General features: G+C 38.4%; 1 pseudogene; it reads right to left on the bottom strand.

Moving 5' to 3' along the window:
- Nucleotides 1–15531, bottom strand: part of LOC101628301 — a 32186-nt pseudogene extending 16655 nt beyond the window's left edge.
- Between the last annotated feature and the right edge of the window lie 9949 nt (nt 15532–25480).

Genomic DNA, 25480 nt, shown 5'->3' with positions numbered 1-25480 from the left:
CCTGCCAAGGTGCCCCCCCCCCCCGACACACCTCAGTTCTGTAGTCAACTTTCAACAGTTGGTGTTAAGTTAGTCTTTGACTCTTTGGCTTCTCTGTATCCGAATAAAGTGATGCCATCTAGCTCTTATCTTTCCCCTCTGGCTTCTTTCATTTAGCATCAGGCTTTTCAGCTCTACCCAGGTTGCCTCAAATGGTGTGAGTTTGTCTTTGTGAAAATACCATTTAGTCCTCTATTTTCTAGACTTAGGTTGGTTCTGTAGCTCGACTGTTATTCTAATGAATGCTGGAGTAAACACAGGCATGCAAGTTTCATTTCAAATTAGTGTCTTGTATTCTTTGGGTAGACAAGAGTAGAACCGCTTGGTCATACAACAGATTTACTTTAGTCTTCTGAGACAGCTATGTTCTTAATTGCCAGCTTCCACCAGAAAGTGTCCATCTTTTAAATGTATTTTCTTTCAGATAGAGCATTAATTCCTGAGCAAACATTATGTAGTGTCTCTTAGCAGATAAGTATTGTGAAGATGCAATCTCTATTTAAACAACAAAACAATTATTTGACAACTTGAACTTTTAAGTAAAAAATAATGTCAATTACTTTTAAGTAAACACACACACACACTGAAATTGAAGCTTGTAAATATTTCCTAATTGTGTGGCTAGAAACAACATTCTTTTTAAATTATTGTTTTAAAGATTTATTTATTTATTTATACATATAGAACTGGGGTACAGGTCAGAGGTGCAGGAGTGGTAAGAGGACTCACCAGAGACAGAGTGGGGAGCAGAACAGGCAGATCGATGAAGTACACTGCTGAGGGGAGCAGCGTGCGGGTCAGGAGACGTCTGCCGGCGCCATGTGGGTCAGTTTCCTGGTTGGGGATTGAACTCTTGCTGCAGTGGCTGCGATAGCTTCACAGTGCCGCACCTCAACACTTTGTGCCAGCAGGGAGGGCCCAGGAATAACATCTTGCTTAAATAAGAATAGAACTGAATTTTAAAATATTAAATTATAGGTCCTAAAGTGGAGAGGACTAAGCACAGCAGTCATGCTGTAATGACAGGAACACATTAGCCCCCTTAAGTTGTTATACCACAACCACCGTATTTGCGTGCAGAGGGCAGCATCACAGAAATGGCTATAGAAGATCGCTGGTGGCATAATGCACTGTGCTTCAAAAAAGAAAAAAAAAATTTTTTTTCAAAGCTTTCTAATGAATCAAATTTTATAAACATACACATGAGAATATTAGAAATCAGGGAGGTTTTAATAGGTTAGAATTGTGATTCAGATATAGATATACCAACAACTAAAGGCATTTAAAAATGTATTTTGAGTTATTAAAATAATTTAAAGCTGCTGTAGGCATTTAGCAGGTGGACACATTTCTTGCATTACATAGTTTGGTCCTTCACAAAAGGAGCCCCAAATGCGAAGACAACTTCTTTGAGAATTGTTAGACTCAAGCACAAAACTATTTGGTTAATAGCAAACTAGATTAACAGATCTATGATAAGACATTTTTCTTGGCTCCACTCTATCTGCCTGCTATGCCCTCTTCCCCTTTCTACACACCACTCTCTCTCTCTCTCTCTCTCTCTCTCTCTAAAAAACCAACCACTGCAAGTGGAAGAAATTTAAAACAGGTATAGTCGATTTAAATCAATTCAATTGGAAATGCTGTAGGAGCAAGAGTCAGTGAATTCCTATTAAATCCCAGGAAATCAGGTGTAGAAATTGACTGTTAACAGCCACAGTGATCTCAATAAGCAGGCAATTTGAAAAGGCTCACCCAGAATCTGTTGACAACTTTCCACTGTTCTCTGTCCACATTTTACCAACTCCTGTCCTAGAAGAATGACAATGGCTTCTGCTTCTCATCTGTCAAATCTCACATCGGTGCCTCTTATAGGCAGACCGTAAGTGATAGCCCAGCCACCCAGGAAGTCATAGGAATGTGTTTTCATGTTTCAAGCCCCTATGATGCTGTGAGAATATAGAAGAGGTGGGGATGGCACTGAGCTGTCAGTAGCCAATCTGGTACACTAGACAAGGATTTCCTATTTCCACTTTTCATTTTGCTCCTTGAAACATAGTATAACTATAGCATTTGTCCCGAATTATTTCTCTTCTTGATTATCCTCACAATTCAGTAGGAGTATAAAGATTGGCTCAAGACAGAACATATTTTCAGGGATGTAACTATGTTGGAGGTGGTTGCTAGGATGTAGAAGTTGCTGTAGGCTCTTGTTCCTGAAGCCTGTAATTCAGCAACATCAGCCAACCACGGTCTGTGTGGAAGACGGTGGGAGAAGTCAGCAGACTAGGAATGAACAACCCCAAACACAACAGCAAAATGCCAAGCATAGACTTAGCAGGTAGATAAATAACTGCTGAAAAGTAACTAAAGAATAAAATAGTATTCGTCAGAGGCGGGGAGATTTGTGGGGAGCCTATGACGCGGGAATTGCAAACGTAAGGAAGAGAACTTTAGTTTCTGTGGTAAGGGTAGGAGATAAAGACTTTCAAGGTAGAGCAGTCATCAGAAAAATGAAAGACATACATGGACACTGATGGATAATTAGGTTGGCTTTGACCATCGCCACCCTGGAGGCCCATTGCTCCTCCTAGAATGTGGCTCTTCCATGAATGTAAGGATACAGCGGGAGAGCTAAATATTTCTCTTTCATTTTCCCCATATTTTAGAGTTGTTTTTAACGTTAATTCATTCTTTTTTTTAAGATTCATTTATTCATACAGAACTGGGGTACAAGCCAGAGATGTGGAGGGTGAGAGGATTCACCAGGGACAGAGTGGGGAGCAGAACAAGCAGATCAACGAAGTACACTGCTGAGGGGAGCAGCGGGTGGGTCAGGAGAGGTCTGCCATGCCATGTGGATCTCCTCCAGGGCAGGTGGGGATTGAACTCATGCAGAAGTGGCTTAAGCTTCTTTTGCAGTGCATTAACCCGCTGTGCCACCAGGGAGGGCCCAGTTTAATTCATTCTTTAACCCACATCTCATGACATATCATATTCCTTTCCCTAAAACAATTCAAAATGCTACTTTGTAATGTTCACAGAGGATAACTTATCATAAATACAAAATAATCTTCACACTACATGCCCTGATGACTCTTTGGGTCATGGTGCAGTTCACAGACAAAGGGAGGGATGTCACATGTTCACAGAGGCTCCTCTGTTACATTTTAGACCAATGGTTGACCACACTTTCTACAACAGGCCACAAAGTGAACATTTTAGGTGTCATGGCTGCTGTAGTTACTCAATCCTGCTGTTGCATGAGAAAGACTTGTATATAATCCATCAGTGAATGGGTAGGGGTGTGCCCCCCCAAAATGAAATTCAAATTATATATAATCATGTACCTTAAATTATTGCTTTTCCTTTGATTTTTTAAAACCATTCAGAAAAGTAAATACATTCTTAGCTCTTAGGTCGTATCAAAACAGGCAACAGACTGGATTTGTCCAGGTAGCCTGGGCTTGCCACCCCCAACTATGTCTTTTCATTGATAACATTGGTGTCCCACACTGTATATGATTTAGAGTCATGGGATCACCCCATTCAGGTGGGTGACTCCCACACTGTATTATATTGTAGCCAGTGGTGTGGCTGAAAAACTAAGCTATTTTTTATTTTTAGTTTAAATTTCAAAAAAAATAAATAAATAAGGCCCTCAACCCATTACTATTTAGTCCACTTTCTCAATGAAAATTTTATGAACTAGAATGACAATTAAGTATTTCTACTTAAAATTTCACATCTGGGCCCTCCCTGGTGGCGCAGCGGGTTAAAGCACAACACTGAGAAGCTTAAGCCACTTCCGCAAGAGTTCGATCCCAGCCTGCCCGGGAGGAGATCCACATGGTGGGGCAGACCTCTCCTGACCTCCCCCCCGCTGCTCCCCTCAGCAGTGTACTTCATTGATCTACCTGTTCTGCTCCCCACTCTGTTTCTGGTGAATCCTCTCGCCACCTCTGGCCTGTACCCCAGTTCTGTATGCATAAAAAAATAAATCGTTAAAAAAAATTCACATCTGATTTTAAATGTGCTGGGATATATAAAATATATTCCAGATACTGAAGACTTGGTATAGGAAATAATGTAAATGTCATTAATAATTTGATATTAAACCATGTTGAAATGATAAAATATTGGCTATATTGATGTAAGTCAATTGATCTAAATAAAACATATTATTGAAAGTGCTTTATCTGTTTCTTTTTTACATTATAATGTGGCTACAAGAAGATTTACGATTACATATGTGGCTCAAATTTGATTTCTACTGGGCAGAGCTCCTCTATACCTAACGTACAGCTGGGTTATGTTTTCAGGCATCTCTTCCATTTGCAGAGGATGCAGATTGAGATCAGATTGGACAGGTTGGAATGTGAACAGGGGTGAAATAGGACACTTCTAAGCTTAGAACATCAATACTTTCTTTGTTTCTTTTGTCACTTGTAGGTCAAATGGCTGCCAAGTGCCCCAAAGAAAACTCCCAATATGTTGTGCAAAGGATGGAGGTTCAGGTGGCCTCCAGAATGCCTTGCCCAGTACACCTGTTTGAATTCAAATTTGAGCAGAGAATACATTTTCATTGTGCTAAGCCTCTGAATTCACTGCATTGTTTTCACAGCAGATAATCTGCCTAATGAAACACTTAAAAACGTATACCATGGAGCCAGGAGAGAATCCAAAGAGAGACTGTGCCCTTTCCTTTAAACAATAATAATAATAATAACAACACAGAAAACTGGAAATACTGGACCATGATCTCTGAAAGAAGGGAAATGTACCTCTGAAGCCCTGTATGAGTGTGTGACAAACAGAGAGTGGGTGTGTGTGTGACAGAGAGAGAGAGAGAGAGAGAGAGAGAGAAAGAGAGAGAAGAGAGTCTCATGGTTTACAGGAACCTCCTCAATGATCTGAGTGATATTGATCAGAGAATGCATGGATAGAAATTCTCTGATATTTGGCAAAGGTCTACTTGAAAAGAGTGAACAGAATAAATCCTGGTGCTTGTAATGTGAGTTGGGGAGAGTTTGTAGTGGAAAGATGCATAGTAATAAATAAATGAGCTATTAAGTAGGATTCTCTGAAGGGCATTGCCTTGATGATGAGGCTAATTTAATCCTAGAATGCTGCTCTGGACCCAGCCCACAAAGCCTGAGCTAATCAGATTCAATCAAAGAAACTAAACTGAGTACAAAGGCAAATGAAAACATGATTTTAAATAACGTCGATATAGCAACCAGCAATGAAAGCTGTAATGCCAGCAATGGCTATAAGTTATACACTATACAAAGAAGCAGGAAAGTTTGACCTCTTAGAATATTGAACGCTATTCAATAGAAGGAAACCCATATATGAAATGAATGATCTGGTTAAAAGTATAGTCATTATGACAACTATGATTAATATGCTATGCATGTTTTTTTTTAAGATTAATGTTATTTATATACACAAGAACTGAGGTACAGGCCAGAGGTGCAGGGGGGTGGTAAGAAGATTCACTAGAGACAGAGTGGGAAGCAGAACAGGCAGATGTACTGAAATCCACTGCTGAGGGGAGCAGCAGGTGAGACAGGAGAGGTCTGCTCACCATGTGAGTTAGCTCTGTGGCTGGGGATGGAACTCATGCTACAGTGGTGATAAATTGATAAATTGATAGTGCTGAGACTTAAACCCTGTGGCATCAGGGAGGCCCTGTTACATATGTTTAATACAGTGTAGTAATACATGGCTAACATAGGGAGAGAAATGTACAATGCAAAAATTATATTAGAGTAGAAGGGACAAATAAGAAGCAGTAGAAAACTGGCATTTTATGGCCCATAAAATATGCTAATGAAAATGCTATATTCAAATTCGAAGTCAGGCTGAATTAAAAGTAAGACCTAAATATCTTTTGCTTATGGGAACTCAGTGTAAATATAAGATGTACATAGGTCAAAAGCAAAAGTACAAAAAAAGACCAACCATTCAAACAGTAAGAAAATGTGATTGACTGTAGAAGCTACATTAACAGGAACCACATAAACATCAGAGCAAGGATTATTGGGATTAAAAAAATAAACATTCATCATGAGAAGTGGATCATTCATTTGCAGCTCTAAATATGTTTGCTACACACCACACAAAGAATGAAAATGGGTGAAATAAAATCCATAGGTATAATACTTGACAAAAGAAATACATTAAAAAATCAGGGAAGATAATCTAGGCATGAATAAAACTATTAAATAACTTGATCTAATTAGCATTTATAATACATCCCACTCAACAGCAATAGAATACATACTCTTGAATTATGTATGAAACATCCAATGAAATGGATCATAGGCTGGGTCATAAAACAAGGCAGAATACATTTTAAAGGATTAATCATGTAGGTATGTTTTTTGCCCACAGTGATATCATTAGAAATCAATAGCAGAAATATATCTAGAAAATTCCTATATATTTGGACTTTAACAACAGACTGCTAACTAGCCAGTAAGTCAAGAAAGACATCCCAAAGGAAATTAATTTGGAGATAGGGTGACTCACTCCCCAGTTTCAAGGGTAGCCGTGAGACTTAGCCTTACATTAATCAGTTCACACAATCCTCAAGCTTCAGCTATTTATTCAGAGAGAAATACGTGAAATAAAAGTTTATCCACTTGCCTAGAAAATAGGACCTCGACCACATGCTGTTACCCATATAATATCACAGGAAGGAAGCTGATGAAAACAATCTTGGTAAATGAAATCTAAGAGAGAAACAAAAGGACACTGATGGTATTGTTCAAGTTACTAAGTTCAGATGAATCTGAAACCATAACTACTTTTGATCATTCCAATTGTAAGAGTTTGAGCCGCTATGAATTGACATTTTCACATCAAAAACAACTGGAATATTCATCAAACTACTCCTTCTTGGTGACTTTTCGTACTCACAGAGCAGAAATAGACTTCTTTTGGCACTGACTCTGCAAAATACATATCATAGCACTGGGATCCCAAATGCAGACAGCCTGTACATGAATTTCCCTGATCTGCCTGAGCATTTCTGCCTACGAACACGCAGATACCTGGGCCAGTAGAGAGGACAAAAGACCAATGAATTCTTCATCTTGGGCCAGAACTTCTGTGAATAAAAGCAAAATGTAAAAGTCTCTGAAAACAGCCCTATAAAGCTATTATCAGTTGTTTCTTACTATTTACACATCCTACTAAACTATCTGAACAATGGACCCTAATGTGTAGCCACTAGATTTTACTTTTCTGGGTTTAAATGTAATTTTTTTCTAACTACTTTCTTTAATCTATTTGATTAAGCAAGCCAGGAATTGGAAAGATAATGTTTTCTTACTTCCTTTCTGATGAATAATAAATGTCACTAAGGAATTAGATAGTAGGAGGTAGTTGGCTGGCCATCTGCTCCATGTGGGAACAGAGAAAGATATTAAACTTTAAATTAGGTATTGCTTCACAGAGCCTAAGAGATGAAAGGAAAGACACAGTAAACAGTAGATAATCAGCCATTTCTATCAGGCAATTTTTACTTCTTTGAAAGTATAAAAATACATAATTATATCTTTTACTCTCTGGTCAACATAATTTGTCTTGTGTTGAATATAGGAAATCAGTAATTAGCACGTTTCTCCTCCAATTTAAAGTATTTTCAGATTTCTGCAAATAAAATGTGCAGAGATTTTTTTTAATGCATATCTGATGAGCATCTAAGAAAAATGGCTATTTTTTTCCTACGTATATAGTATACAAAAGAAACAGAATCTCATTGCCATGGTAACTACCACAGGTCAAAAAAGATTTATAGAACACTTATTGCTAGTACATTGGCTTTAGAAATTATCCACCAAAGTTTTGATCATCAACCTAACATTTAATTGCAATGAATAAAATGACTTTTTGTTACTTTGTTATTCTATATAACTGTTTACACTAAAAGTGTTTGTTTCTACATCTGCAATTTCCTCACTGTTGATTTTATTTCTGTTTAAATTAAATTTAGGGAATATTTAGGGAAGTTCAAATATAGGAAAGGATGCTCCAGAAATAATTTAGTCAAGTAAAGAGAAAAGGTTAAAACTATGTATATGACACTTGGACAAGTTATCTAATTTCTTTAACTCTCAATTTGTTTGTCTATAAAATTCATAAGTATTGATTATTTCACCTAGTATACAAAGTACAGATATTTATGAAAATTAAACCCATAGATACATTGATACATTTGGGGCAGAAGATATGAAAATGGAACTAAAAGGAATAGGAATGATATTCCTATTGACAAAACACCCTCACTGACTTTCATAATAAAATGAAAAATCAGAAAAACAGAATATGAAGTTTTTGTAGAACAAAAGGGAAGAATAATTCCAACTCATGTTGCTGGATGATTAATTGCAACAAGTATTTAAATGCCTGAGATATTTTAAGATGTCTCTACTCTTTCATATATTTATTTTATGCCTAAGAAACAGTCCTACTGGTGTGTCAGAGATGTCTGTAGCCATTTAGATAAAAGGTTATCTGTTGGTGCTCTATTTATAATAAAAAAAAATTACAGATTTACATAACCGTAGGTAGATGAAGGAAAAAATATAGTGTAAGTACTTCTCAGTTTTAAGACAAATGAAATCAATGTGTATACAGTGACATGAAAAGATACATAAAAAAAAAAACACCAAACAGAAGAATATTACTTAGCCATAAAAAATAATTAGCTGTTGCCATTTGCAATAAAGACATGGGTAGACTATGTGGATTAAGTGTAATAAATCAGATGGATAAGTACAAATGCAATATGATTTAACTCATGTGTGGGATTATATTCCATTTTTTGGAATATAAAGGAAAAGCAGACAAAGGAAAAGCAAATGCAGAAGCAAAACAAAAACAAAAGACTAAGTCAAAGTCTCTGACCACAGAATAGTAGTTTCCAGACAGAAGAAAGTGAGCAGGAACAGTGAGTGATAAATGATGACTGGTGGGCTCGGTGTGATTTACCAAGTTCCTGAGGTGAGAAACTGTACCCAACCCCTGTCTATTATTACACCTAAACTTAATCTAGTAAAACAAACAAAAAACAGGGAGCAGACAACTTATAATGTGCTCTATTTGTAACAGTGGATATATGCTTGAACAAATGTACTGGGTTTAATATTACAATGTCAAGCCTACATTAATTAGAATGATAGTTTATGAACTACTCAGCAATGCTTCTGTCACAAAAGCTTATTATTCCAGCAATTATTTATTTAATGTTTTGAGTGAACACGCATACATAACTAATAGAACAAAGGTTGTCTAAACTAGAGAAGAAAATTTATATAAACTGAAGGTTTTGAGCTTGCCTGTTGTTCCTGCTACTGTAAATTGAATAACAAAAGTATTATGATACATTTCTTTCCCCTGTTGGAAAAATAGAGGTCACCTAGATTTCCCTGTTCTCTCACATTCTGAATTTTTTGCTTTTTGTTTGCTTAGTGTGAGTTGTTTGTGAGTATAAAAGAACTTAGATTTTAGAATTTAGGACCCCCAAATACGAGGGAACAGATAGGTAGAAATAGGATGGAAATGGATACAATGGGGCTGAAGAAGGCAAGAAGAATGTCTTTATTGTTTCACTCCAGTGGAACAGGTTCACATTGCCTGAATCTAGGAAGAGCAAGGAGATGGTGGCAGGGTTCTCACACTGTTGTCAGCTGAGGCCCACTGTTGTCAACCTCCCACGTGACACAACACCGTCAGGTTGACTGGTGGTCACTGTGATACTAAGTTCTAGTGCCAAGATTCAGCGTGGTCTGTAGTGGCCAAGCTTACAGCTATATCCTGACAAAGGAGTGGGTGTGGGCTTCCTGGATAAAGTGTAGTGAGAACCAGAGACTCTCAATATCTTTGGGTGTGTAAGTTCTTTGTATCTTATTACACTTCTAGGGGAAAAAAAAACACACAAAAAACAAGAAGTCACTCTGACCTCATATGATTAGCTGGTCTATTTCTCAGCCCGAGATTGTGTTGCAAAATAAATATAGTTTGATTTATAAAAAATAATGAAATGTTGTCTATCTACCTAGAAAGACCACGCATTCTGGTTATGGTTTCAAATAAAAGGATGTGATTTAACACTTAGCTGTTGGTTAATAAATGTTGAAAATAATTACAGTGCTTTAGCATTTTAGCATCGGAAGTTATCCATGTGAAATGTCTTCACCTTGATTGAAAGAAAGATAAGATCCAAAGAAACCATGTGCCTTTCAAGAGGACACAAAACAGCTTTTTTAGCTTTTTATAAGAAGTTAAGTGGAATCTGGTATATCTTGTGGGAGTGGATGACTCAGGTCAGAATTTCCCAGGCAGATGGCTCACGGAATGATTTTTACCATAAGTGTGATTCAAAGAAATTCCTGGCAAACACTTTTCCTAAGGATCTCAGTACTTGCTAAAATCTCCAGGTGAATTAATTGTCATAGAGCCTCAGCTCTATCCCTTATGATTATCTACTGACTATAATTTTCGATTCTAATAAACACATAAAAAAGAGTTGATTTTTTTTTCAGTCTCAACAGGAAACACTTAAATGTTTGCTGTTTAGATTTCTGTTTATTTTTGATCTCTAGAAAAGTTCATAGACTTGATAGGGCTTGCTTGTGTGTCTTTTAAAATATTATCAAAAACTACTAAAATACATATTTACAGGATAAACAAATCATAAATAATGCAGCTTGAATGGAAACTAAGGTATTTGGATAATGGAATCAAGATATGAAATCTCAAGTTAAGACAATAGACTGAATTGAGAGGATATTAATGGATACAGTACAGTTAATTTAAATAAGTTAATTATTAAAGGTAGAGACCATGGGAAAAAGTTTCTAACACGTAATTGAAATAAAAATAATGCAAGATGAAATATATATATATATATGTGTGTGTGTGTGTGTGTGTGTGTACACACACACATACATATGTATATATAAATAGTTAAAGTTAATATAATGTGGAAAACACACACCAATATATAATTTTAAGTAATATTAATAACCAATAACCAATCACAATATCATAACATTTTGAAATAAGATTGATAAAGTAGAAAAGGTAAGGAATGGAGGGTGTGAATGCATCAAGGTAGACTGAGACAGATCAATAAAGCTATAAAAAAAAATTAGGAGGAAATAAGACACAATCACCAGGAAAAAAAGGCAACAAATGAAACATATATTTTTATCTCAAATGACAGTATTTTATAAATTTTCATTTCTTTTTTTTAAATTACAATGTATATATTTATGTATATAAGAGCTGGGGTACAGTCCTGAGGTATGGGGGATGAGAGGATTCACCGTATGGGGGATGAGAGGATTCACCAGAGACAGAGTAGGGAGCAGAACAGCTAGGTCTACAGAAACACACTGCTGAGGGGAGCAGTAGGTGAGACAGGAGAGGTCTGCTGTGCCATGTGGGTCACCTCCCCAGCCAGGGATGAAACTCAGGCTGCAGTGGCTGCAGATAGCTTTATAGTGCTGAGACTTAACCCCTTGGGGCACCAAGGAGTCCCTAATTTTCATTTATAAGCATTGTAAATTTCTTACAGAGTAGTTAAGTAGTTTACTAGAGAAGAAAAATCTTCAACGTGATTGACAAAATAAGACATCTACACCACTGAATCAATAGTCATTAGAGAAAAATTTCTTGTGCATTTTCCTGTGCCAGGCACAGTGTCCGTAATTGAACATTACTCTTTTAATAACCAAGACCTGTAGTAAAATATGCCCCATGTCATAGAGTTTGTCAAAGCATCATTGTAATGCCAAACATAACTGACATCAAAAATATACTGAAGTGATTGAGGGTTTTTCTGGGGACATTTCAGAGTCCCTTCATGTCCTCCATCTCCATGTTTGACGCATGCCTGGTACATTAGGGGCATAGGAGTATAGAAAGGGACTTGAACTCTGATTGCCCGATGTTTAAATTGGACACAGGTGATAAGAGACAAGAAAGAATAACAACTTGTCAGCTGCTGTGGCCCAGCCAGTCCCAGGAGCTACCTGTGTCCGGGAAGTAAGAGTTATTGATTCGCCTGAGGTTAGCTTCAGAGGAGAGAGGCGGTTTGAATTAAGCCTTGAGGGTTAAGTAAGAGTTAATCCGATTTTATTTGGAAGTAGGGAGATTTTATTTCAGCAGAAGAAACTTATTCAGATATTTCAGTGCTTCCATTACTAGTACAGGGGCAGAAAGTGTAGAGTAAAACTACATACACCAGATATCACCTATCAGAATCACAGTTGTAGGATAAATGTCTCATATCAGCTTAGTTTTTTATTTATTTCCTTTTCTTGGAAAGCTTTTATCTGTCATTGAAGAACTAGCTTCCATTACTTCAGCTGGATAGATTCCCAGGCTCCACCCACCAAACTGGATTAGGTCTGCTCTGAGCTCTGATAAGATTGTGTTTCTACTTCAGTCATAGGAGGACGAGAGGAGGGGTAGAGGAGGGGGTTAGGAGAGGAAGAGGGTGCTGTCACAGCAATTGTACCTTTAATTGGCATAATAGATATTTGTGTATTTTGTTCCATAATCTGGGGGCTCCTGAGGACCAGCTCTTGTCAAAGTGCCTGTCACATGGCAGGCATTCCATAAAGTTGAGTGAGTTAAACAATTCATGTGAAAAGTATGGAGATTTTCACTTGCTTCATTTTGCTGTGAAAGGTGACTACATATTCAAGCTAAGGTTCCCTGTTGCCTAGGAAATTGAAGACAATCTGTTTGGGCTAACATTCTATAGCTCCACACTCTTGTAATCCATATTTCCTTGCTACCCCACCGATTTTACATACACACCTCCAAGTTAGAATCTTCCCAAACTTGTCTCGAAGTTGTTAGACCTCCCACATTCTCTATTGGCTCCTCCCACCATTTTCCGCTGGGTTCAGCAGCCTGGACAGGAAGACACAGATTCTAATCCTGCTGAGTCAGTAATCCTGCCGAGACCTGGAACATACCCATTTTATCTATTAAGCAGGATTTGTCACCATGAACTCAACATTCTTCTCTAGCTCTTAAGTCTTCTCTGGAGACCTGAATTGAAAAAGCCCCAGCCTTTCTTCCTCCTGCCTGAGTGTCCTTTATGGCAAGCATCACTGCCTGATGACCTAGAAATTCAACGTCTCTGGCAGAGTGTATGCTCAGAATACTTTTGCTGAATGAATCAGTGAATAATTGAGTGATTTCATGTGCACTTCCTAACTTGACTCTGATGTTCTCAAAGCCATCTTTGGCAGGGTCCACGTGCCTCTTGCACGTTGGCCAGTAGGCCAGACTTATTTTGGCCCATGTAGGAATCATGATTCTTGGTGTGAGAAATGTGTATGTGTGCTGACATGAAGGATTCCCACTTACACCTACAGTAACCATAGCATAAAGGGAAGTCTGGGCTTGCTCATTGTTGTATTAAAAGCATGAGCTCAATGTAATTCTAAAAACAGTATTCAGCATGTTCTTGAATGATTTTATATAATGGGTACAAAGCTTATAATTAAGTGACTGCTTATGGTATTGGAAAATAGACACACTACTGCACATAAATGGTGGAGAAAAAGCATGCCTTGGATGATCATTATTCATACACACACATGCATATGCACTGTTAATAATAGACTTCATGAAGTTAACAAGACAACATGAGACCCAAATTTCGGGGTCTAATTTCCAGCCACACCTTCCTTGTGGTAGAAAATCTGCCCAGTTGTGTCATTCATTTCTGCTCTGTGAGGTCACCTGGCCAGCTCCTGCAGATGCAACCCCTCCACCTGGAGCCCCTGGTCACCCTCCAATGCCCCATCCATCCTGCAGGCCACCCAGAGGTGCCATTCCTGTGAGAAGCATGGGTTTGCTGTTTCCCACCAATAGCACTCAGCAGACATCACTCCTGCTTCATACACCTCATTCCCACGTAGGGCAGCCATCGTGTTCAGCCAGCTTCTTCACATTAGCTCAGGAGACGTGCGAGCAGAGGCTTCCTTATCCCACCCTGCTTCCCTATGACCACAAAAGATGTCTTTACTGCAGCCAAATATTCAGTGTAGTGAATTACTGAAGTGACATTTGGTTCCCCTTTGGGCTGACATATTTAGGAGAGGGATAGGGGAGGCTCTGGATCAGCAAGGTGTTCACATTGTGCCTGTAGACCCTCTCGTTTACACCTGAGGAGGTAGAATGGGCAAGAGGGACCCGCGGGAGCTGGACATGGAAATGCAGGTCTTCACTCACCCTTTGAACTCTGGAGCCTGTATCTGTGTGACTTTCTGTCAGAGGCAGCATCAAGGCTGGCAGTTCAATCTGGGCATAGGGTGGCCACAGCCCATAACTATGGTGATGGCAATAGGCAAAATAGTGAGGCTGTCAGAAAAATGAGCCAAAGATGATCTTCCTGTATTCAGTGCTTGGTGCTTATTTCTTCACTAGAGGCTGAGGCTTGTAAACTCTAAAAGTCGCTGCTACAAACTCCCTGTTTTATGTATTCAATTATTTAAAGCAACTAACCCCACAAGCTGATTTTAGACACACAGAGTATGTTTGTTAGCATCACCTGAGAAACCGCATCTGGCCACCTGGAGGCCTGAGGAAGAGATCTCTCTTATGAGACTCCCCAGTAGCTCTCTGTGTGTCTCTGACCCAGCAGTTCCCTGCCGGCTGCTGAGGACATAGACATTGGATTTCCTTTGGGTGGTCATCTTAACCCAAAGCTCCTTGTCTTCCACACTGGATGGCAGGTTCCTGGGGACTTCCCTCCCACCAATCCTACCCAAGTACCTCCCCATGATGCTTGTGGGGTGCAACTGCCCACACAGCCATTCTTTTCCCCTAGATGAGCCCTGAATCCCTAGGACAGACCATCAGCAAAGGTCTTCCTCAGAAGGAACAAAGTCCGCAAATGCTAATTTAGTCCTGTGAAGGAACCGGTTATCGAAGTTATATGTGTATCTTCACCATACGAAGAAGTGCATTTATTCCTCGTGGACAAAAATGAAACCCCAGTCTGTCTGTCATGTGTGTTCTTTTTCATGTTGCTTTGCTGCTTCCCATTTAACTCATAGTTTTGATCTCTTTCCTTTTGCCTTTTAAACAGTCTGCTGGGCTTTCCTTCCACCTCTGCCATGCATCCTCTTGAGGGATTGACAGGATTTAAATAGGCACAAGTCTATATAACACACAGTGATTTAAAACAAATGAGAGAAATCACAGTGGAGTGTATGCCTGGTGGGTAATCACGCCCATCCTAGGGCAAAAATCACCCAGCAAAAAAATGTGCTGAGCAAGTTTGCTGTGACCTGCGTTTTAGCTGTATAATCTTTATCTTGCACCAGGAGACCATAGCTATTTCTATTAGCCTAATTATGAGTTCTCCCTTTATTTCCACTTGCACCTTGACAAGGAAGCCCAGACTCACACAGGCGTCCTCCGCAGGGCCCAGGTCTCGTTATTCCACATGCCCTTTAGACACCACGGAACCCTTCATGGCTTTCAATCACAATTAGGGTTAATAACGCCGTGACTTCCCCTGTGCTCTTCTCCAGCTGTGACTGAATGTGGGCTGCCCCCGAGCCCCGGCCCCTGTAGCATCATGGAAGGAAGCGCTGGACTTTCATCTAGCTTGATTATGCAGGTATGAGTTTCCCATGGCAGCTGCTGGGCTCTCTGCAGCAGCTTGCCTGCCGCTGGCATGTAGGATCCCACCAACAGGCGCTTTTGAGCCTGCCTCTGCAGCACGTCCTTTCCAGCTCCTTGCTAGACAAAACAAATCCTTCAGAGAAAAAGAACAGTGAAGGGGGACAGTGAAGTGGGGACCACAAAAGAATCAGAGGGGAGGAGCAAGAAGAATAAGCAACAGCTTTCCTTATCTTCAAGTGCCCTTCTTTACTCTGCAGACTATTTAAGGACACATGGGATGGCTTGTGCAAGAGGGAAACCGATACTCTCAAGGCTTTTCTGCAAAGAGGTAATTGCAGTAGATGCTTATTATTACCCTGATATGGTAGCAAGCACTTCAGCTGCCTCAACTCATTAAAAGTTGATGACAAACGAATTTGATGTGCACTATTATTTTTCTTATTTTGCTACAAATGAAATGGTACAAAGTTTCAGCACCTACTTAGAAAACACTGGAACCTGGTTTGCATTCCTAACTCCGGCTGCTCTCTCCAGCCGAATTCCACAGCTGAGATCTCCATTTGATCTCACTGCAATAGGTATTGTAGTCTAGTTTTTGGTAAGTACTCTGAGGTTTGGGAAGTTTGCTGTTTATTCCCAAGTAGGTATATAGATGTGTCAGAGCCCTTTACAGCAACTTTCATATCCTAGGGAAATACTACAAGCTATGCAATTAGATCCTCAAGGCTTAAAGAGTTGCTCCATATTTTGACAGCTTAATATGTTAAAAGAGTTCAAATACAAATGTCTAGTTACCAAACGACATCTGATTGCCTCCCCAAACTAGCCTAGACAGACACACACGCGCGCGCGCACACACACACGAGACTTTTAGTCAGGCACTCCAGATGAAACTTCTGTTGGATGTTACTGATTTACTATAGTTATACTTACGATGCTAATTTGAAAGGATCATAAGGATCATCTGTTTTAGAAGACACAACAGTATTTGAGCTGCTAGCACAGATAGTCATCTATGTGATCCAAAATTAATGGAGACTCTGACAAACAACCTATTTCATTAAAATAAAAAAATAAACACAGGAATAAAAGCACTGTTTATTGTCCTAGTCACCAAACTGGCTGGGCAGCTGTACTTGACAGTGCCAGGTCCTTGAGCTTTAAATTTTCACTCTGCACGTTGGTTTTCCAATCACTGATATGAGAAATCTCACCAAATAATGACAGAAAAGAATAATACTGCCTGGAGCAATACCAGTGTATGAATGGAGGGGCGAAAGGGAATCAGGGCAGGAAAATCTGCTAAAAGCCAGATTCTCAAGTTAACATATGGTCATGCCATCGGGGCATTTGATACATGGTTAATTAGGCCTGGCTTGCTTTAGTGCAGCCTTTTTTGAATTCCTATTTCCTATTATGTGGTTGACTTATATATGACTGAAATTTGAAACTACTTTCTCCATTCCCATCGGGTTATTTCTCATTGTATTTTTTAGTTGGCTAATCTAATTCAGTATGTAAAGGGATTGCTCTTGTCTCCTCTGAAGAGAATCATGTACCTGTCCTCTGCCCATGTTCATTAGCCCAGTCACCACCACTGTGCATCATCAATGCTTTTTAATGTTTTTGTCCCTGCTTAGTGATACATTTCTCAAAGGAAGCAACTCTAGCAGTATAATGTAACCTTTTTTTTTAAGATTTATTTATTATTTATACAGAATTGGGGTACAGGCCAGAGGGGCAGAGATGGTGAGAGGATTCACCAGAGTCAGAGTGGGGAGCAGAAGAGGCAGATGGAGAAAGTACTGCTGAGGGGAGCAGCGGGTGGGTCAGGAGAGGTCTGCCGCACCATGAGGGTCACCTCTGAGGCTGGGGATCAAACTTGCAGTGAAGCAGCTGTGGCTAGTTTGCGGTGCTGCATCCTCACATCCTGTGCCACTAGGGAGGGCCCTAATCTAACTGTTTTTAAGTCTTTGTTCAAAGCATTCTCGGTAAACAACTGGTTGCTCATTAATTAGGGAAGCCACGTTTTATGTGGCAAAAGCCCGACAGGCTTGGTAGCTACCTAGTTTGAAGTAGCACACTACAGAAAAGAAGCAGTGGGAGTGTTTGATCAATTTGGCTTGCCTGTGGCCTTCTCCACCCCCAGACAAAGAGGCCCTTGGGCACTGCACCCACAGTCCCCCTTGTATGCTCTGGCTCTCCTTAGGGTGTGGTCAGGGCAAACCATGGCAGCCATGGAAAGAAGTCAGTGGCATGTGGGTTCAGGGAATCTTTCACTCTGACCGACTTCTACATGCTGTTTTCTACATGACCGCCATTAGTGACTTCCATTTTTTGTGCCTGTATTGCACCAAAAAAATTGATTTTTTTTACAGTATGGGGCAAAGAAGTAGGTGTGGTGGTGTGAATATTGCCACAGTTCTCAGTAACAGGAAATGGGAAAACCAAAAGATGGAAGAAGTTAAACTGACTATTATCACCATCACCCAATTATAAAGTCAGCTTTACATTTTTAAAGGATTTTGTCTTCCCAATATCCAATCCCATAATGAACTCAGGAAAAATTAGACTGAGGCATGGGTGAGTGCAATCTAAAATTTCAATTAAATTTTCTGAAATTGTGTCACATATTTCCAGCTTTCTTTTCCCAGACATCTGTTCTGGCACTTTACAGTGTATGTTGAGTACAAATTGAAGAGTTTAACTGAGAAGTGCCTCATGAATTTCTAGAATTTCCCATTGAGAAAGATAGCATAGGTGTTTTCTTTAAAAATGGATCAAAACTATTTTTTTTTAATGTGAGGGAAAACCTTAATAGAAAAGTTGTATATGTATTAACTTCCTTTAAGATGAATTAAATAGTAAATGAGTTAATTTTTATATCAGAGGGGCTTCACCTTTATTGCTACTGAATTAATTTCTCTTATTTCTAGTACAATATATTTTTGTGCCTTTATTTTGAAAAAAAATATACTGAATGTAGTATATGGGGTTAAAATGATTTGATTTTGAAGCTTTAAATATTTCCAAAAGTTCATTATTTTTTGTGAAGATAATTCATGTGTTTGACTGCCATTAAATGTTAAGAAAATATGCAAATTATTTAATTTTTAGAACAGAAGTCAATCAAGTAAGTATTTCAAAGATACATTGAAATAGTGTCTATTCAGAAAACACATTTTAGTTCCTACAAAATGCCAAGTTATGGTTAAAGCAAATACAGGAACCAGATTGTAAAAATAATTGCAGTTTAATAAATAGACAAATAACTAGTTGTAATAGCGTAAAGTCACAAAGTCAGAGCAATTATAGTAGTTAAAATAGGTTAAATTATGCTGTGTAACTCACAATCCCACAATCATTGTGACTTAAGATGACAGCACTTTATTTCTCTCTCATTCTGTATGTCAAGTGCAGGCTGGCAGGCAGTCTAGTTTTTACACACATCTAGAAAGTGAGCTAACAAAGGCTGCATCTTGACACACAGTTGAACAATCTCCATGGCAGGAAATTCATGACAAATCACACACTACACTTAAAACTTCTACCTAGAAATGATACTTCTCTTCCCCTTATGTTTTATTGGGTAAAACAAGTCACATGACCACAGTGGTCTTCAGAGGAAGGGGGGAAGTACCACATGATTGTTTAGCATAGAACGACTGAAATTGTTTTTTAGCAATCTAAATGATTAGTTTGGTGTAAAATTTGAATGTATAATTCATAAATCTTTCTTCAGTGAATGTAATTCTTGAAATAAATCCTAAAATACAAAAGCATTTTTTCCAGAAAGGTTAGCAATTTCAAATAACTTTTGTACCCTGATCCATTCTGGTTTTTTTTAGCTTATATTTTTATTTAATGATTTGTGATAATAACAAGGAGGTACTTTTATAATGATCAGTCAATACATTTGTATGTATCTTTTTACACATACAATAAGCTATAGTCAACTAATGAGTTGATATTTTTTCAAAAAAGTCTAAAACATTTCACTGGTTTTTAAAATACGGTGTCTCCTTTCTCTCATAGATACACTAATGCCAATATTTTTAATATTTTAAATAAGTTTTATGTCTAAACAGGTCTAAATTAATTTGGGGGGCCATTTCAGTTTTTTCCTCAAAGCTAAATATTGCTTTGTGTCATTTGTTTCAAGCAGAAAACTAGATGCTAGCATTTTCATTTATGCATTAAAAGGACTATGATTTTTTTTTAATGGTCTAGTATACTGGTAGTCTTTAAGTAAGAAAGGATAAAAATAAATGTGGAAATAGAATATTTTTCTTAGATTAGTCAGAAAATTTTGTTTTGCTATTGTTAAATAGAACTTGAACTTCGAAAGGTTGGCACTTTTTCACAATTCAAAAGTGACAGTTCAGAAGCATACTCTGAACCCCGAAAATTCAATTTACCAGTCAATTTTAGAACAGTCATTAGAAGGAAAATATTCTATTTGAGAGAGTTCATCTGTGGAAGAAATGATAGTAGATTTGATATATTTTTTTAAATGGGTCCAAAATAAGTTTCAAATATAACATTAGGATGGTGTTCAAAGACTGTAGATTCGTGACAAAAGAACTGTCGTCTTATTTCTATTTTCCTTTGGCAGATAAAATTGGACTGAGATTTTCAGTAATATATTCATAGTTTTCTTTGAAAGATATACTTTTATCTTTTTTTCACAACTATTCAGAAAAAATGCTTCCCAAATCCCGCAGTCTTTCTGGAGGAATCATGTTGATTCCCATCTTCAACTGCATATACAGCTTCCTTTTCTTTATAAAACTCCATTTTCTCATTTTATTGTCTATTCTAATATTTGCTCTCATTTCCACCAACGACCTGCTTCTCTTTTCTCTAGTCAGACTACAATTTCCTGGCTGAATGTCCTGAGTTTTATGTTTTATTTTCAATTCTGTCTTTTGAGTTAACGATAGTTTCTTCTCTTATGTTTCAATGAAATTCTCTTTCAAATTCCTTGGATTAAAAAAAATACAAACTCTCAAGGTATTGGGTACTGGCTACATTCAGATTATGACAGAGCCCTGGGAAGGCTCACCAATGAGTATTTCAGGAATTATTGTACAGATGAGGAAATTGAGGCTCAGAGAAACAGTAATTGTTATAATTTTAAAAGTACAAGTATTATGTTTAGTGTATTTCTATCTTCCAGGCACCATGATTTTTTTTTCACCCCTGAAATATTTGGGGTCAATTTTTAAAGACTCCATTGTACTAGTATCTATGTGGATGGCCAGAAAGTATATTTTAAATGATTGGCTGAATGAATACTTGCTTGAATGCAAAAATGAATGAGAATGATCTTTTCATTTAATGAAAAAATAAAAGGAGACATGAAAAAATCATGTGCAAACATCTCTGACTATCATAGAAGCTTCCAGAAATATTCCCTTACATAGTTTTACCCATATAATTTCAATATCTTGGATCTTGTCACTTTTTTTTTCCCAAAATGATTGTATCAATCTATCATATTTGACATCTCAGGTAAATGTTAAGCATTTTAAAGTATTTGTGGATTTTACTGTTCCTAGCTGTAATCTTTAAATGATATAATCTCTGTCCACATTTGGAGAGAACAGTTGGATGTCTTTACAAATTCTTGAATAATTTTGATACTAATTTAACTGTGATAGACTAGCTCTAGTGTTTTGACTGATTTCAGTGTTTTAGTGCTCAATGAGACATTGGTTAAAAGCCTGCGAAATTCAGAAATGAGTATCTGCTATTCTCCCCATCTTCATGGCTGAAAATTGATTTCAGAAGGAACTCTGAAAACCCATCCTTAGTTCATGCTTCTCCTGTTTCTTTTTTGACTTTACTGATGTCTGCAATGTATGTTAATTGTTTAATAATAATCTTGTCTGACTGGATACTCACTTACTGATGACAATCACTGTATGGAATTTCCAGATTACTCATGGAATTCTAATTTAACACTAAGAATAAGATATCATCATTTTCATCATATATCACATATAGAGACAGATGGAAGGATGATGAGTAGATATGGAGCCTCAGATAATAACTATGCCAATGGACCCATATTTAATAAGCATGAAATTCTGTCTTTGAATTGCATTCTGAATAATCTCAAATCCCCTAATCTCTTCACTGTACCACATGGCCCTCTGCTATTTTGCACTTAAATAACTTAGTTGTTCATTGGAGTATGTAATAAAGTATTTCATAATTGAGACAATCCCAAACACACACACGTATGGGGACTGACTTTGGTCCCCATTCCCTAAACTTGGAGCTGTCTTGATATGTAATTACTATACACCAGGCATAGCCCAGAAGGCCAGGAGGTAATTTCCTCCTGATGTTCTTTTGATATAAATGAGCAGGAAAGCAAAAAATATTCCAGTCTTCCTCTTATTAACCAAATGAACATCTAAGTGACCTGCTTGAAATAGTCTTTGATGTAAGTTATGGCTCTTAGCAAAGTTTTACGCAAAGCACTGTTATAAAGATGAATAGGGCCATTATTTATTACCAAGTTAACAAAAGTACAGATCCTTGATACAATGATTTAAATATGATCCATGACCAAATTAAGGTACTTGTTGAGTATAAGAATGGTAGCAAAAGTGATGGATTGCACATATATTGGACAAACATTATTTTTATCAGAATAAGTATATTAACTAGGGAAATTTTGTCATTAATGTAAATGTTTAGTGCCCTTATTATTCTACAATATCCTGTACATTTCTAATATAGCACTGTTTATTTTTATAAATTAAATCAGCACACATTTGCTGATTTTCCCAGTGCGAGAGCTGACTTGGTACTGTATTACAACATGGAGGGTACTCAGTAAAGTACGTTTTTGCATAAATTAGTGAAAATGTTTAAATAATGTTGTATATAGTTGGTCTAAAAGAGGACAATCAATGTTAAATAGCATTCTAGTTAAAAAATAATTTAAACTGGGCCCTCCTTGGTGGTGCAGCTGGTTAAAGCACTGCACTAAGAAGCTAAAGCCACTTCCGCATGAGTTCAATCCCCGCCTGCCCCGGAGGTGACCACATGGCGCGGCAGACCTCTCCTGACCCGCCCGCTGCTCCCCTCAGCAGTGTACTTCGGAGATCTGCCTGTTCTGCTCCCCACTCTGTCCCTGGTGAATCCTCTCACCCTCTGCATCTCTGGCCTGTACCCCAGTTCTGTATGAAAAAATAAATCTTTTAAAATAATAATAATAATTTAAACTTTGAAAAAGTACAATATAAAAATGAGACCCAAGCCCTGATTCATTACATACCAATTACATGACCTTGGGATAATTATTTAATATCTTTATGTCCAGTTTTCTCATTTTAAAACAATATCTACTTTATAGCGTGTTAGTAGGATTTCCTGGATTGTGAACAGAGTCTAGTGTAGTATATAGTAAGGGCTTCATAAATGTTAAGTCTTCTTCTTTTTTTTTAAATTTATTTATGCATTCAATATCTGAGGCACGGGCCAGAGGACTGAAGATTGGGAGGATTCACCAGAGACAGAGTGGGGAGCAAAACAGGCAGATCTACTGAAATACACTGCTGAGCGGAGCAGCAGGGAGACAGAAGTCTGCAGCGCCATGTGGTTCACTCCCTGGCTGGGGGGTCGAACTCATGCCCCAGTGGCTCGTGTTAGCTGGATAGTGCTGAGACTTTAATGCCTGCACCACCAGAGAGGCCCTTATTTTTGTTCTTTATTAAAGACTGGGTTTTTGTTCTATGGCACAATCTCCAGCCCCTTTGAGAGGGTGACCTGATAAAGATGATGCCATTCAGGGGTAATCCTACCCACTTTGTCAGTCACCAGTTTTCCAAGGGGGAAATCGTTGTCCCTGGAAGTTGCTGCCTCCCATCATTAAGCAGGTTAAGATTATACTATAGAGGCCCTCCCTGGTGGCACAGTGGGTTAAAGCACAGCACTGAGAAGCTAAAGCCACTTCCACATGAGTTCGATTCCCGCCTGCCCCGGAGGAGCTCCACATTGCAAGACAGACCTCTCCTGACCTGCCCGCTGCTCCCCTCAGCAGTGTACTTTGTCGATCTGCCTGTTCTGTTCCCCACTCTGTCTCTGGTGAAGCCTCTCGCCACCCCTGAGTCTCTGACCTGTACCCCAGTTCTGTATGTACAAATACATAAATCTTTAAAACAAAATCATACTATAGAAATAAGTGATTAGGAATAAGTCACTATGCTGTGGAAAAAGTGGGGTCTGTCAGGTCGACTTGCAAATTCTGGTTATGGCAGTGTTTGTAGATGAGTGACTTTCTGAATCAATGAACTAGGATTTGTTTAAACTGTTTTCTGAGCTGACAACGTGTAGAATATTAGCAAACTGCATTTTCTACCACATCATTTAATAGCTCTTCATTGATTTTGTTACTCTGATTCACCAACTGCCTTCCTAATAACCTGCTTGCAAACCTGTCTGGTCTCAAAGGAATAGGTGGTGGGTACTGAACATAGTGCTTCGCAATGTGGTCTGGCAGCCACAGCACTGAAAGAAACATACAGCTTGTGAATTAAAATTCTAGCTCTGCATATCTAATGCATTGAGAGTGGAGACAAAGGGCTGTATTGCTAAGTTTTTGGGTAGCCATGCTGAGTTTATAATAATCATTATGCTTAATCATAATAAAAGCCAAATGAGAAAGCCTAAGAAAAAATACATTGAAATCTGTAATGTTCTATCCAAATGTAATCGATGGGGTTGTCTTAGCTTGGAAAGCTCAAGACACACTCTACTCATTGGGAACCCAGCAATCCCTGCTAGGGAATATGTCTGGGCATTTGGTACCTTCAAGTTAAAACAGCAACTATTAATCTGTCTCTAAGTATTGTGAGGCCCAGTCATGATTCACTCTGCTCACCTTTAATGCTAATGATTCCCCTGAAACAGCCCACTCAGTGCAACTTATGTAGCGACCTCATTGCCCATCTTCCTGATATTGTCATTCACTAGGGACACGCTGCTTCAAACTCTGCCTTTGTTGTTTAGCAAAACAAACACAAAAGTGGTTGCTATCCTGTTTCCAACTATAAACTAATTTTGTAAAGCTCTCCTATGTTTACACCCAACACATGAACACAGACACCAAAGCACAACCCATTTAGTCTTTATTTCAAGTGGACCAATTATAATGCTGAAGTGAGGAGATGCCATATTAGGTTGTGAAGGTTTCCAGAACAAAGTTGCACAGAGAGGCTCAAACAAAAATGGATTAGAGGCTGGAACTTTGAGGCCAAGGAGTCAGAGAGCTGGTTTCTTCCCAGGACTCTCTCCTTGGCTTTGAGGTGGCTTCTTTCCCTGCGTCCTCCTGTGGCCCAGTGAGGGGCCCTGTGTCCTGCTCTCTTCATTTGATAAGGCCAACTGTCATATCAGATGATGGCCCATCTCGATGACCTGGTTTTAGCCTCATTATCTATTTCAAGACCCACCGTCCAAATACAAAGCATTCTGATATTCAGGGGATTAAGACTTCAGCATGTGAACTTTTATAAGATGAAACATAGTCTAAAACCTTTGGTACTAATGCAATCACAGTGCAAACCCTCCTAATAGAATTTCATGTATTTTTAAAACCAACACATCCATTTATTTACTTGATGAAAATTTAGCAAATATTTACTGAATATCAACATGGAACAGGAAACTCCACTATTTGACAAACAGTTGTAACATAGAGACACTTTTAAAATAAAAATCAGGATTTTGCAACTTTTAACTAACCTTCATAGCT

Source organism: Condylura cristata, unplaced genomic scaffold (genome assembly GCF_000260355.1).
Source record: "Condylura cristata isolate star-nosed mole 26May11 unplaced genomic scaffold, ConCri1.0 scaffold00012, whole genome shotgun sequence".
Lineage (NCBI taxonomy): Eukaryota > Metazoa > Chordata > Mammalia > Eulipotyphla > Talpidae > Condylura > Condylura cristata.
The sequence above is the reverse complement of the archived record's forward strand: the minus strand, read 5'-3'. Positions and strand labels throughout refer to the sequence as shown.